Source organism: Atractosteus spatula, chromosome 22 (genome assembly GCF_055471065.1).
Source record: "Atractosteus spatula isolate fAtrSpa1 chromosome 22, fAtrSpa1.hap1, whole genome shotgun sequence".
Taxonomy (NCBI): Eukaryota; Metazoa; Chordata; class Actinopteri; order Semionotiformes; family Lepisosteidae; genus Atractosteus; species Atractosteus spatula.
Window position 1 is genome coordinate 100,231 of NC_142727.1, and position 16,225 is coordinate 116,455.

Consider the following 16,225-nt stretch of genomic DNA (forward strand, 5'->3'; position numbering starts at 1 on the left):
TTACTCGTGTGTAGCGACACCTGTACTGACGGACTGGTTGGCATTGCAGCCTCGCAGCGCCTGGGCCCTGGCTTTCTCCTCGACTGCGACTCCATCAGGTGGGGATTTTTTTCCTGGGGGTTTTAGTGGTACACCTTGACTTGCAAATTCGTTTATATATATGACAATTTTTTAGTTGTTTTAAAGAACTTACTGTTTTGATTAGATGTATCAGAGATTGTGACTCTGCCTTTAGCTTCCCATTCCTTCCAAAGAATTTCAATTTCACACCTCTGGTTGTGCCAGAGGGTCCTCAGTGGAAGAGATACCAGGGTCCCCAGCACTGCTGTCACCTCTTCTGTACTCCTCCTATGCTAACAACTGTGTATTGACTGCTGACTCTGTGAAAGGAATCAAGTCTGCAGATGATCCCACCGGAATAAAAAAAAAATCTGTAGAGGAAGGAGGTCACTGCTTTAGTCAGCTCCACACAGACAGCACCCCAGAAAACCAGACCCACGAGAATATAAGTAGAGCATGCAAACTCCACACACACAGCACCCCAGGAATTTGACCCACGAGAACATTAGCAGAGCATGCAAACTCCACACAGACAGCACCCCAGAAAACTAGACCCACGAGAACATAAGCAGAGCATGCAAACTCCAAACACAGAGCACGCCAGAAAACCGGACCCACGAGAATATAAGTAGAGCATGCAAACTCCACACACACAGCACCCCAGGAATTTGACCCACGAGAACATTAGCAGAGCATGCAAACTCCACACAGACAGCACCCCAGAAAACTAGACCCACGAGAACATAAGCAGAGCATGCAAACTCCACACACAGAGCACGCCAGAAAACCGGACCCACGAGAATATAAGTAGAGCATGCAAACTCCACACACACAGCACCCCAGGAATTTGACCCACGAGAACATTAGCAGAGCATGCAAACTCCACACAGACAGCACCCCAGAAAACTAGACCCACGAGAACATAAGCAGAGCATGCAAACTCCACACACAGAGCACGCCAGAAAACCGGACCCACGAGAAAATAAGCAGAGCACGCAAACTCCACACACACGGCACCCCAGAAAACTGGACCCACGAGAACATAAGCAGAGCACGCAAACTCCACACACACGGCACCCCAGAAAACTGGACCCACGAGAACATAAGCAGAGCATGCAAACTCCACACACACAGCACCCAAGGAAACCGGACCCACGAGAACATAAGCAGAGCATGCAAACTCCACACAAACAGCACCCCAGGAAACCAGACCGACGAGAACAGGGGCAGAGCATGCAAACTCCACACACACAGCACCCCAGGAAACCAGACCCATGAGAACAGGGGCAGAGCATGCAAACTCCACACAGACAGCACCCCAGGAAACCAGACCCATGAGAACAGGAGCAGAGCATGCAAGCTCCACACAGACAGCACCCCGGGAAACCAGACCCATGAGAACAGGGGCAGAGCATGCAAGCTCCGCACAGACAGCACCCCAGGAAACCAGACCCATGAGAACAGGGGCAGAGCATGCAAACTCCACACAGACAGCACCCCGGGAAACCAGACTCATGAGAACAGGGGCAGAGCATGCAAGCTCCACACAGACAGCACCCCGGGAAACCAGACCCATGAGAACAGGGGCAGAGCATGCAAACTCCACACAGACAGCACCCCAGGAAACCAGACCTATGAGAACAGGGGCAGAGCATGCAAGCTCCGCACAGACAGCACCCCAGGAACTAAATCCAGGGTCCCAGCGCTGGAACCCACTGTGCCGCCGTCTCTCACCTTTTCGCTCCACTTGCAGATCATGACGCGACCGGAGACCGGAGACTCCTCACTCCTGCAGTAACACACCCCAGCAGGAGGAGGCGCCGACGGGCTCGCTCATGGTGCAGTGAGCCCAGCGGTGTGAGTCTGGTGTCCAGCGCTGATGTGTCCCTGATAGTCCTGTCCCACAGCCTGCGACTCACCGTTTCTTCCACAAAATACTCCAGCCAGCGCTTTTTAGACTAACGTTTCTGCTTTGCTCGCTGATTAGATTAAAAAAGCCGGCTGTTTACCTCCTGGAGGTCAGATCCCAACAACTTCTGCAGCACCGTTTCCCCGGCAACCACGTTTTATTTAACAAAGTAAAATAAACACAGGAGAAAAGTTTGCAAACATGCAGGCGGGATGAGCGCTGCAGACACAGGCTGCTGCCCGGGTCCGTCTTGTGAAATAAACAGGACAGAAAACAGAAAGAAAAATACACACTCGAGTACACATAACACAATCAGGGGTACACAATACTCCTGCTCTTTACACAGACAGGTTCAACAGGTCAATAAAGAGCAGGTCGGCGCAGCTGTCAGGATGTCTCATTTACAAAGAGTCTGAAGATTTGCTCGTCTCTTCCCAGAGCAGCTTCACTCCAGAGAGCAAGAAACAGCTCCTGCCGAGTCCGTCTTGTAAGACAGACATAGAAATCCGCGACACGATAACTACTCTGAAATTGTATAATTAATTCTGATGCTCAATCAAATCTGCGGAACGCGTGGGCAGCGCACGTGTTCTGTAGTGCTCTATAGAGCACTATAGACTACATTTCCCACAAGCACTGTGGGCGACTTCCTTTTGACGTAATCGATTCGCGTCTTTTTTCTTTTTAATTATAACAACAATACATGCCATAAAAACAAGACTACATATAACACAGAGTATAGTCAGGTGTACATACCATAATACATGTACATGTTATGCAAAAAGATTAAACAAGTAATCTTGTTTAATAGTAAATAAAAGCAGATAAGGTCCGTACATGTTTCAAATTGTCTGTACAAACGCATTTACATCCGTTTTAAAGTGTTCAAACATGGGTCTCCTCCCACAGCATTTCGTTAATTATTATATCGTGGAAGTATATATTTTTTTAAAATACAAACGATATTTTCATATTACTTTCAATGGGTTTAAATGTAGCACGATGTTACTTCTTTAAAAGTAATGTCAGTATTAGTTTCCTTCTTTACATTAGCTTTCAGAGTTGCTGTCACAAAAGTCACAGTTACCATCTGTATTGATTTTCAATCTCTGCACAACGAGGATCTGTAAGGAGGCGCTTTAAGATTCGCCGCCATAGACTCGTGTATCTCTGTCGCCACCCAGTGGACATTTCTCGGAAGTGTCACCGCCCGCCGTAATTCAGTAAAGTCCCGGAATTAAAATTGTGATTGGCCGAGAGCCCTATCCTTCCCGCCTCCTGCCGGAATCGCGGCGTTGATTGGTGCAGACCCGAGTCACTCAAGGTGAGGGCGGTATTTCCGTAGATGAACACGGAACTCCGCGTTGATTGGCTAGCAGCGGTGTCACTCACCCACATTAAAAGGAAGTCCCGCCTTTTTCCACCCAACGGCTGTGATTGGACATGCCGTGCGTCACTCTTATGACGTCCCTTCACGACGACGGATCCGGATCTGATGCGTGATTTGCGCGACAGCCGGTCCGTCGCTGAGATCGCTGTGGAACCGCGGCCCAGGATGCTGTGGTTCCGCTCTCTGCTCGTCAAGCACTGCGGACTCCTGGAAAACCGTATTGCAGGGCAGAGAGTTATTGAACTCCAGACGTCGCTGGAGAGTTACTTTACTGGCGAGTCACCTCACGTTTTTGATTAATTCGACCTTATTGTGTTTTCTCTTCTTTAACATTTATATTGCAATAGTAAAAATGCTATTCAATGCACACAAGAGTACATTACAGATCACCGGGGTACATTATACAGGCAAATAAAGATAAGGTACGCACAGCTTTCATGTTGGGACATTTAGAAATAGTTTGGAGACGTGCCCTCATGTGTTTCAGATGTGACTTCTTTCCATTTGGAAGCGCCTTACTTCTACCAAGGAAAGAAAAGGCTTCGAATATGAGATCGTAATGAAGAGATAGTAACGATCATTTCAGTGCATGAGCTACCTGTTATATTGGGCGAGATTTCACACGGATAATCAAACAAGAACGAGTTTGCCCTGGAATCCATTCCACTGCCGAACCTGAAAGTCAGAGCATGAGAACGGACGTATTGTATGGCGATTGTGGTGTTGCTCGACCACATAAATTAGGCGAGAAGTACAATCTGCTACTACGACATACGGTCTAATTATTAAATTTTCGATTATTTCTTATCTTTAGGCTATTTATACATATAATAACGAGCAAGTATCATGATTAAGTCAATGATAAATTATATTTTATATTCGGTTCAGCAGTATTGAGCAGTAAAATAACATCTATTTCTCACCAATAAATGTCAGAATTGGAAACCTTCTTTACACAATTGTGCCGATCAATTCCGTGCTTTAACAACAGGACAAAACAAAAACAAACGTAAGGTTTCTGGGCTGCTTTGAAAAAGACAATTATCATCTATATTACTTTTAAATCTATGCACACTATGTATCTTTACCGGGTCGATTCAATGTACAATTTTGTAATGACGCCTTAACCTTATTATTCATACAAAATGTGTTTGACAATAGTCATGTTTTATTCCACTCAGTTTCCCCAAAGAGGTGCTCCAAAATAGTTTGACAAGATATTGTGAGATTGCAAGAGGGATCTTAAGTATTTATTAGTACAAGTATAACTAAATGGTTTTCCTTGTAGTCTAATAAAGGTTGTAAATTCTTCCAAGTTTCTTAAAAGCATCGATACCTCTCTAGGGGTAGCCTTGGTGACGAGGTATTGTTATCAGACTTAACACAAACATTATATCTAATCACAAAATCTGCTTAATTCTACATTTCATCATCCACATCAGTTAATTTCTTGACCCCAATTATACTATTTTAAACCCAGTTTTCAAAGCACGGGTTTGTTTTTTCTCTGTATTCTAGATGATGTATCTATGGGAGGTATGTTTATCTATAAGAGACCACGTGAGGAGAACTTCTTCATGGAAGCTGACAAGTTTCAGGGGGGTTTCCAGCATCCAAATGACATTCAAGTAAAAAGTCTATACCCGCTAGTTCCTGGATGATTAAATTAGGAGAAACAGACACCACCTACTTTGCTTAACTTTGTAAATAATACTCTGTCAGTATCAGTATTAGATGCTCTAAACCCTGTAGCATTTAGGCCTCCTTCTGCCTGTGTTTGACAAATAACAACCATGAATATTTTTTTTTATTTTACAGTGGTAAAGAACATCAAATCACATCTCTTTTTGGATTTTTGAAACTCTTAATACCAAGATATTTAATCACATCTTTTACATGGATATTACATATGGAGCAGACGCTTTCCAACAGCCACCAATTCACTTTTCTGATGTGTAAAGAAAGACCAGATTCAGAGGAAATGACTTGTAAACACACTTAATTGCTTTGTCCACCTCTGTGCGCTTTCTCAGAGAGACAGTTGTATCCTCAGCCAATTGGGAACACCTGTAATCTCTTTATCCTGTACTTGAACACCCTGAAACTATTTGTTATAGGAGTGTAGGCAGTGGGAAGAGGAATGGGCTCGTGTCGAATTGCCTTACCCATTCCCAATCTGCAGGAGGTCCCACGACGGCAGGTAGCTGCTCGAGTCGCTGGAGCTCAGTTCGCTGTCGAGGGAGGACGAGGGCTCTGGCTCGGGGGAATCACGGCTCCACAGCTCCTACCTGTTGCAGAGTGTTTCTGCCCTCCTGATGGCCTCTGTGTTTTAGAAGGATCCGTCTCTTTTCGCTTGCTTACACCACAGGTTTCATCGACGATAGTGTGCATCCTGGAGCAGTGAGTTATCGGTCTTATTTCTACTGAGAAACAGTTCAAGCACTCACAAAACAATAACCAGGAGACGGTATATGAAAAAGTATTGTAAGACTTGCAGAGTAGATTTGAATAGACAGTGGACGTCACACTGCGTGCTTAAATATCAGAGATTCAATTAATTCTTTCCTGCAGGTTAACTTCCTGTTTGACATTGTACCACTGTCACTTTTTCACAAACTCGCCGTGTTCTAATTTTGTGTTGTGGCAGGAACCTCAGAATCAGATGAAATACTCTTCAGATCCCCAGAGAGACTGGGGGACTTGCCAGATTTTCAGCTTTATTACTGGGACCTTCAGCTCAGGGCTGTTGAGCAAAGTGCTCCCCTCTGCTGGAGAGCCACAGGGGCACTACAGAGCGGCCTCGTCTTCCCTGCTCCTGCCCGTGCTTGTGGTCGGCCAGCGTGACCGCGCGCAAGACAAGGTAGCGCATTCGTGGTGTAAATACAGAATGTTCACTAGCTGACTGAGGAAAGTTACAGAGACGGGAGTATACGTTCTGAAATAATGTGAACCACTGTTACTACACACAGACAGACTACTCAAAAATCACGTGGCTTTTTAAGGTCATTTTGTCTGCCTAAAGTATGTTAGATTTGTCACAGCAAAGAGTTTGAATACTTACAGAATGCAGCAGCTAGAATTGTTACTTGGAGCAGAAAGTATGACCACATAACCCCCATACTTCTCTCTCTTCATTGGCTTCCTATCAGGTACAGGGCGGACTTCAAAATCCTTCTACTTACTTACAAGGCTCTCAGAGGTCAGGCACCTGTCCTGCCTCGCAGGGATGCTGCAGAGGAGAAATACTGTACACAGCATGGTTTCAGAGGCCTGTCTGTCATGGGCTGGGCACCATGTGAGTTGAGTGCTGCATCAGTTCCATGGATCCCAGAGGGGCATCGTGGATACAGCTATCGTTTAGGAGGACTCTGCAGAGATCTGCATGGGGTACTGACATACAGACGACGTGATTGATGGATGGATGGATTAATACCCGCATTCATTTATTTCTTTTTTTTTAATGATCTAATGTTAGCATGCCCAAAGGGGTTGGGCAGCCAGTTGACCTTGGACCCCTAGAGGATTTTATTCTCCTTACTGAGGAGTCTTTGGTTCCTTTCCTCCATTGTCTTCAGTTCTGTATTCACAAAATGTATATTAACTTGCATTGTTAAGCGCCTTGGGGCAACCTTGTTGTGAAAGGCGCTATATGAAAATAAATTGAATTGAATTGAATGACAGAGTCACAGCTTTTCCAGTTTCCTCTCCTATTATCTTCTTTATCTGCACTCTCAAACGCAGTGAAACATTGAACCTTTCAACGGGACCACTGTCGTTCTACATCATGACTTGTAGTCACATACATGACTTTAACTAGGACGGAGACTAGGACGGAGACTTGAATGGGATGAAAAAGGAAAAGGCACTACTTACAGGAAGAAATTAAACTGTTACACGTGATCACTTGCTAAACAAAGTGATTCATTGGAGAGGAGGCGGTGAAAGCTTTGTGAATCAACTTACAAAAGGATACATGTAAGAAACGCAGCTCCCATATTTAACCTTTGAAAAATCTATGAGTGTTATGTGGAGGTGAAAGTATTGTTCAATTATTGTAATAAAGCTCACTCAATTAAGACCCATGTTGGAAAAGTACCAGAGTATTCTCATCTAAGAGGAAATACTAACAAGTAGGATGTTAAAATGAAACGCATTAAAAACCGAATGATCTTCAGTAGCTAAATGATTATTGAGCTCTGGGTCACAGTGCTCCTGAAAGAAAATCAAATTTCAGCAGAGACACCCACGGACAGCAGGTGAGCACCAAGCTGAGCCAGTGTATAAGTGTACGAATCACAGTTTCAAGGAGCTTTTTTCAGTTTCGTTCCACTGATCGGCCAACACGGGGGGCACTTCAGTCTCACTCGCCCTATTGCATTAAGAAACTGTACAACATTCTCCAATAAGAACTTGCGACCTCACCTAACGAAAAGCAGTTTGCGTAGCAGGGAAAGACTGGACTCCCACTGGGGATTTTTGCTTTTCATCCCGATGGTGATGTGCACTATATAGAACGTTGCTGGACCCATGTGCAATTGGTGTCATTTCTAATCTAAAGGTCGAAGCTGTGAAACTTTCAAAGAAATGGAAGATCTCTTGCGAGACACCGATTCACAGAAGGCGCTAACGAGATCTTTGCTTGAAGTCTCATTGTGCTGCATTATTTCATTTTTCAGGGGGCACGACTCACAGGCATCTAAAATCATTTCAGTGACGGACTAAACAGGCCTCTAGCAAAGACTCGGGAACGGACACAGACCTTATCATCTCTGCTCCCCGGGAAGCGTACAGAGATCACATTAGACGTGTTGCTCAAGCTCTTTATTGTCACGTACAGTAAACCCAGCAGTCTGGTCAGTGCGGGATGTGTTCTGTCCTGACGGCAGGGTCAGCAGCCAGAGGAGACCTGAAACACAAGACGGAGAGGTAAGACATTGATTCCGACAGAGAGAGCTTTCACACCGGATTACTGACAAGAGGAGCAATAAGAGAAGAGTAATAAAGACACGCCGAAGAGAATATTCTCATCTAAGAGGAAATATTAACAAGTAGGATGTTAAAATGAAAAGCATTAAAAACTGAATGATCTTCAGTAGCGAAATGATTACTGAGCTCTGGGTCACGGTGCTCTTGAAAAAAAATCAAATTTGAGCAGAGACGCCCACGGACAGCAGGTGAGTGAATGAGTTGTTTATTTTGTTTCCTGTGAATTGTGTAGAATTCACAACGTTTTCCATTTGTACAGGAAAACCATTGAGAGCAGATTCACTTCTTCTGCACTAGAATGAATGATTTCCATCTTCACTCTAGGGTACTGTACTTTATAGCACTGTATTGTATTCTGCATATATGTCTGTTATTTATACATTTTCTTTCTCACTTTGTCTCTCTGTCCATTTGTATCAGTTTTTTGGAGAGCACCATCACACCAGCATCACAACAACATTTATTCTACTGCCTTATTAAGCAAATGTCTCTACTAAATTCTTTTTATATATAAAACATATTTTTAGACATGATATACACAAACGGCTAATTATACTTTCCGATTATATTTCCATCTTAGAAACGAAGCATTTCTCTCCTGCAGTTTGAGGTTGTTAAATAGAAAACTGGATCACCCCAGGGCTGAATCTTCTCCCTCTCTTACACACTTTGTTCACGAATGATTACAAGAGCAAACACATAGACTGACTTCTCACAAAGTGTGTCGATGACACAGTCCTGGTCAGCTTACTAAAGGACCCAGAAAATCACCACGGGCCATTCTGAACAGTTTCACGGAATGGTCTGTTGACTTCTCTTTGATGGTTCATGTTACAAGAGCAAAACAATACTCACTGATTTGAGGATAATTGCGCCATCCCTCCAGCCTACTGAAATGAACTGTCAGACTGCAGAAGCTGTCAGTGACTACAGGTCCTTGGGACTGGTCAGAGAAACCTGAGACGAGACAAACGTTGTGAGACCATTTATAAGCTTGTGACCTCAAATTAAACAGAAGTCAGACATTTTCAAAGGGGGCAACACCGCGGCACAGTGGTTAGCATCGCTGCCTCATAGCACCGGGGCCCTGGGTTTGATTCCGGGGTGCTGTCTGTGTGGAGTCTGCGTGTTTGTTCGCGCTGCAGGGGATACCTCACCCCCACAGGGCACACAGACACAAACTCACACCACAGCCCATTTTTCCACAACACAATCAACCCGCCAGTATCGGTTTGTGTTCAGTGCTGGGGAGGTGCCTTGTCCTTGCAGAACAAAAACAAGGTGATCAGGACTGACGGCAAGATTCAGGTATTCAAGTACCCCGTAAATCCAGGGCTCAAATGGGGGAACTGTTTCACGAGCTACACAATATCCTCACACATGATGACAGAGCCTCGGAAAGCCGTGTGGAGAGTGAGGTGCTCGTACCCAGCCGGAGTTAAAAGACCACGCATTGAGCACTATCGATCTATCCAACCCAGAAAAGCACACATCTCTGTGATACAGAGGCTAAAGCAACATGTGAGTAAAGGATTTTGAATCAGCAATTGTGCTGATGAGCCAGTCAGCAATTTTTCAGAAACAGCAAAAATGTCAGCCTCCAGGAGCTGCAGAAGATTGTGAGATATAAAGGAGTGAAACCAGGGCAGGAGAAACCGATTCCTCGTGCAGGAAGCTGAGGAGAAAGATGCACACCCTGCAGACTGAAAGGAAGACGGCACAAACTATCGGTAATGTCAGCCTCGAAGAAAGTGTAGTGCAGTGTGAGTTGCAACTAAGTTTTTGTTCAATCTTTTTTTGGTCTGAAAGAGACTATTTTGATTAGATGCATGCAATACTATTTCTTTCTCATTCTCTGTCTTTTTATGTCTTATTTGGATCACACCATAAAGTTCATAACCCAGCCAGTTGCTTTGGCTCGGAAAGCACCCCTCAGCAGGGACAGCCCTGATCCCCAAACACAGGGCTGCCCTTCCCACTGCCCGTCTGCTCTCTGCCCAGTGGAAGTAGTGCTTCTGCCCCGCAGCTGTGTGAGAGAAGATGAGCTGAGAAAACTAACCCACCTCTGGAGAGGGAAGAGTCTCAGCTGGAGGGGAGGAGGAGCTGCCGGGCTGCCGCAGACAAGGCGCCGCTGAAATGATATAGAAATCTTTTAGAATCAAACGTCACCTGGCTCAGTGTTTAAGCTGTAGTACATGATCACATTAGATTATTAAAACATGCAGACTGCCATCTCCATTCTGTACAAACAAAGGGTTTTCCATTTCATTTCCATTCACCAGAAGAGACTTGCATTCCTGTTTGGCTCCTCTCGTTCTGTGATGATTTTAGACGTCGAATCGGGCAGGAGGCAGGCGCTCTTCGGAAGCTCTCGTCCCGTGCTATAACTCGGACCACGCGATGGCACAACTGCTTCCTCCATACAAACAGAAACTTCAAACAACAAAACCCAACAAGAAATCTGTGCACACTTGGACTCCTGCTCAGCTGAGGAGCTGTCTCGCACACACCTCCTGTTGCTCACAGAGAGAAACAAAACACACGATGGCAAGTCAGCACTCAAACAAACCAAAAGGCCAGTTTTATTGAAGTTGACGCAGCTGGCCACACAAACACTCACTGGGTCTCTTCACCAGGTATCAGAAATTAAACAGAGGAACAATCTTTTTATCATATCCACTCGCACCTTGCTCTTATTTCCAGACTCCTAACTTACCACTCCCAACAAACCCCAGTGCTCGCAACACCCTTTAAATGGGATTTGGGCTGTACCACTATGGATACAATAGGTGTAAAACAGAAACTTCACAAGACAAACAACACATAGCACAGCAGTCCGGACTACTTGGACACACAAATACGTGAAACCCTGAACAATACACAGGACAGACATTCATCAGATCTTCTACACCTGGTTGCCATTTTTAGCAATAACAATATTCTCTGATAACCTCCCCTCTCAGCATTCCAGCAATGTTATGTTCCTCTAGCTAAGTTTCAGGCATATACCCAGTCTCCTATCTGTTTGCAACCTTTTGACCTTTCTGAGGACCCCTCCAAACAAATAGGCACTGGCGTCTCCTCTCATGCAGTGCTGTTAAGACTTAAGCTAGTGGCGTCCTACACCATGCTTTGTTCCTTTAGGGCCATTTCTCTCAAAAATAGTGTTCTCTACCTTTTGTTTCCCCTCCTTTCCACAACTGGAACAACTGTTTGCTAACAAAGACTGTTTATCTGTCTGGAAAGGTCTCCAAACTGTTACCAATTACAAAAGAAAATCCCCTCAGATACATCTTGATCACTTTCCACCAGATAACACATTTTACAGCAGGTCTGAAACACAAAGGATCTCCAACGACCTTGTCCATGCCAGTCTCACAGCTCGCCCAGATAATTCACATCCTGGGGATGAGCTATTGTCCCCCACTCAACTGCAGTGCCACACCCACTCACACTCAATCTCTCAGGAAGACTTAACGCCATTTACAAGTCTGGAGAATGCCCTGTGAAGCAAAGAAGGCTATTCAAAAAGCAAAACTGTAAAAAGGCAGCAGGACCTGACTGTGTATCTCCAGCCACACTGAAGCACTGTGCTGGCCAACTCGCTCCAGTCTTTACAGACGTTTTCAAGCAACCATTGTCCCAGTGCACAGTGCCAGACTGCTTCAAATCTTCTGTTATTGTTCCTGTTCCAAAAAAGGACAAAAGAACCTGCCTTAACGCCTATAGACCCGTCGCACTAACGTCAGAACTGGCGCGTCTTCCCAACACGTTCGTGTCACAGTGAGGTGACCCCTCAAACAAGAATTATTTCCTGCTTCATATATGACTACGCCATATAGCAATGGAAACGGGGTGCTAGGGCTCCTCTACATTACCACAGGTTCTGTTGATCTCCCAGAACCACCCACGCCCACACAGACCAGCGACAAACATGTGTATCGTATAAGTGACCTTTTTATTTTCTATCCACATTCACCATCACCCAAAGACACAACGAAAACGGCACTCGCAGCAACAAAAGGTCCTTCCAAGGGTCATAATGAATCCAGCGGGACAGCAGTCTTTTCTGTCAAGTCTTCGCACCTGTAAAGTCTTTGATGGCCCAAATGAACGAGAGGCCAGTCCCATTTCCCCAGACTCCGTTCCGGTGCCACTGGAAATCCTCCCGCGGGCTGTACTCCATTCCCCTCAGTTTGGAGCGGCTAGCCGGACCAGTTTCTTGCTCCTTGCCTTCAGGTATTAAAAGTCTCTGTACAGTACCTCTGTTCCAATGCCAATGTCTCCCGTGGTCGTCAATAGGTCCTTGCCTCCGTGAACTCGCACTCCGCAGCTTCCCTTGTGCTGCCTGTGTCGTCTCCCGGGTCTTGTGGGAATCGGGAGCGCGCTCCGTTCCGGCTCAGGTGCTTTTATTCCTCCCCTCAGCCCATCTCCCTCAGGGGGTTTTCCACTGTCCCTGTCAGAAAGGGGCTTGCCCAGTATTTTACCAGGAGGAAGCCTGTGTGGCTGAGGAGTGTGAGAGTGCCGAGTTGCGATGAGGCAGGCAGTGTGGTAGGGGAGTTTGGCTTGAGCAGTCTGTTGATGGTGGAGAAAAGATGTCTGGGGCTGTTTTGGTGATTTTCAATGATGTGAGAGAAGTAGGTGGATCTAGCAGACTCTATAGTAACCTTATTCAGACAAGTAATCTCTCCAAGCAGATAATGTACATTTAGGTCAGATAGACGCCACCTCCGCTCAAGTTTGCGAGAGGCTGCCTTCATGGATCACAGATGGTCATTGTACCAGGGGGCAGGGCGAGAGAAGGAGATGGTTCGAGTTTTTAAAGGAGCAAAGGTGTCGAGGGTAGATAAAAGAGCACTGTCAAGTAACTGTATTTTGTCCTCTAGAGGGTCAGAGGAAGAGAAACAAGATAAGGAGGACAGAACAGAATTTGCAAACCTTGGGTGATCAATTGATCGCCAGTTGTGGAAATTTACAGAGCGTGGGGGGGAGGTGTTAGAAACAGGTAATTCCAGATTGAAGAGAATGGCTAAGTGGTCAGAGAGGCCTAGATCAAGGGGAGAGCAGTGGGAGACAAGAGTCATTTGCGATAATTAAATCTAAGGGGTGTCCTTTGTTATGTGTCGGGGTACAAACAAACTGAGTAAGATCAAAGCATCCCAATAGAGAAAGGAAGTCTTTAGCCAGACTGGAAGACCTTGACTCGATCTGTATATTAAAGTCCCCTAGAATAAGGGTCTTTTTAAACTTCAGGCATAAGAATGAGAGAAAATCAGCAAACTCACCTAAGAAGACTCCACTGGGTTTGGGTGGTCTATAAACTGTGGCAATAATTGTAGATTGGGGGATAGAAACATTTAAAACAAGACCCTCAAAAGAAGAGGGAGGAGGTATAGTTATAGGGCTTAGACTGTAAAAAAGGTTGTAAATAACAATGATGCCCCCGCCTCTGCCTGAAAGACGCGGAAGGTCAAACAAACCATATCCAGGAGGAACTAGTTGGTTGAACAGGAGTCCATCGGTTTGTTTGTGCCAGGTTTCAGTTAAACACAGAAGGTCCAGTTTTTTTTCTTTGATAATGTCACATAAAAGAAGATCCTTGTTGTTAATGGAGCGGGTGTTTAGAAGCACTGATCTGGCCAGTCTCGGGGATTCAGGGGGAAGTGGAGTGTGCTCCAGGTGTGGTAGTGAGAGGAGAGAGGAAAAGTACACACAAGGGAACACCTAGGAGAGACACAGCAATCCAGGACACGCATACACGCTGAAATGGTATTAAAATAATGAATTCTGATGTTCAATCAAATCAAGGAAACACGAGGGCAGGGCACCACAGAGAACTACAGAGACTACATTACCCATAAGCCCTGAGGGCGACATCCTTCCGGCGTCATCGACTCGCTTCTCTGGTATTTTGGTATTTGGTAGAACAAAAAATGCAATACAACAAGAATACATATAACATATTAAGCGTATTGTCAGGGATACATGCAATAATACATGTACATTTTATGAAAAAAAAAGATTAAACAAGGTAAATGCAGATAAGGTCCGTCCATGCTTCAACGTTCTTACAACTAGACACGGTACGGTACGTCTTGACATCTGTTTTAAACTGTTCAAACATGGGTTTCTTCCCACACCACTCCGTTAATTATTATATCGTGCAAGTATAATCATTTAAAAACTACAAACGATATTTTCATCTTACTTTCAATGGGATTCAAATGTAACATAAATTAATTTAAGTCATATCAATATTAGTCTCTTTCTTTATGTAAGTTTGTAAAAGAGTCCAGAATGTTTCCAAACCACCACATAACCAAAATAAATGTTGTTAGGTTTCAGGGCTGCTTTCAGAAAGGTCACAGTTATCATCTACACTGATTTTCAATCTCCGCACGTCAAGAGTCAGCCACAGCGCTGTGAGACTCACCTCCATAGACTCGTGTATCTCTGTCGCCGCCCAGTGGACATTTCTCGGAAGTGTCACCGCCCGCCGGGAGAATCCCGGGACTGAAGCCTGTGACTGGACAAGAGCCGCGTCACTGGTCGGGGGCGGAGTCTCCGCGGAAGCAGCTGGAAGTCCGAGCGACGCGTCACTTTTGAAATCGTGGCGCTGATTGGCCAAAAGCTGCCGACAGTCCGGATCCATTGAAAGGGTGATCCACTCCGGGTTTTCCTCTGCCGACAGTCCGTATCCAGCGGAAGGCTGATCCACTCCGGGTTTTCCTCTGCCGACAGTCCGTATCCAGTGGAAGGCTGATCCATTCCGGGTTTTCCTCTGCCGTCGGTCCGGATCCATTGGAAGGGTGATCCAGTCCGGGTTTTCCTCTGCCGACAGTCCGGATCCATTGGAAGGGTGATCCAGTCCGGGTTTTCCTTAGCCGACAGTCCGGATCCATTGGAAGGGTGATCCAGTCCGGGTTTTCCTCTGCCGACAGTCCGGATCCATTGGAAGGGTGATCCACTCCGGGTTTTCCTTAGCCGACAGTCCGGATCCAGTGGAAGGCTGATCCACTCCGGGTTTTCCTCTGCCGACAGTCCGGATCCAGTGGAAGGCTGATCCACTCCGGGTTTTCCTCTGTGGGACGCCGGATCTCCGCGGAAGCAGCCGTTAGTCAGAACAACACGTCACTTTTGAATTGTTTTTTTTACATTTTTTAAAGTAAGCATTAACAAGAACAAAGAATACAATACAAATACAAGTACCCGTCTGTCGCTGAGCTCGGTGTGGTTCCGCTCTCTGCTCGTCAAGCACTGCGGGCTCCTGGAAACCTGTCCTTCAGGGCAGAGAGTTATTAGTGAACTCCAGACACCGCTGGAGAGTGTGTTTACCGGCGAGTCGGCTCACGCTGCTGATCAATTCGACCACATTGTGTTCTCTTCTTTCTTTATCGTGCAATAATAGAAATGCTTTACGATGCACGCAAGAGTACATTACAGATCACCGGAGTACATTATACAGGCAAATAAAGAGAAGGTACGCACAGCTTTCATGTTGTGATATTTAGACATGGTTTGGAGACGTGACCTCGGTATAGGACAATATCTCAAGAAGCTATGAAAAATATCATGTTTAATTGTTGCTATGTAACTATTATCGCGTCAAAACGTAATGTGATCCTATATACTGTTTTAAGTGTGTATATTAATGTAAAGCTGTCTATTTTGCGATTCCCTGTATTTTTGTGAAAAGAAAATAAAGTTCTTAAATCGCAGCTTCAAGACTCGTTTAGGACTGAAAACCACTTTCACAGGGGCTTCGTCTCTTACCGGTATCGACTCACTGTGCAGCTGCAGGTCCGGCTGGGTTTTCTTTCTCCGGAGCCGGTTTGCATGAAGACGCGCCGACCGCTCCGCTTAGCTTGAACTGGGGGAAA

The 16,225-nt window shown here is 45.4% G+C and overlaps 1 long non-coding RNA gene across 1 annotated transcript; it reads left to right on the plus strand.

Moving 5' to 3' along the window:
* The first annotated feature begins 3,470 nt into the window (after window positions 1-3,470).
* LOC148816352 (uncharacterized) lies at window positions 3,471-7,034 on the plus strand. Its single transcript, XR_016094713.1, has 2 exons — window positions 3,471-6,219; window positions 6,509-7,034. It is a non-coding gene; the product is annotated as an uncharacterized LOC148816352 (long non-coding RNA).
* The last annotated feature ends 9,191 nt before the right edge of the window (window positions 7,035-16,225 follow it).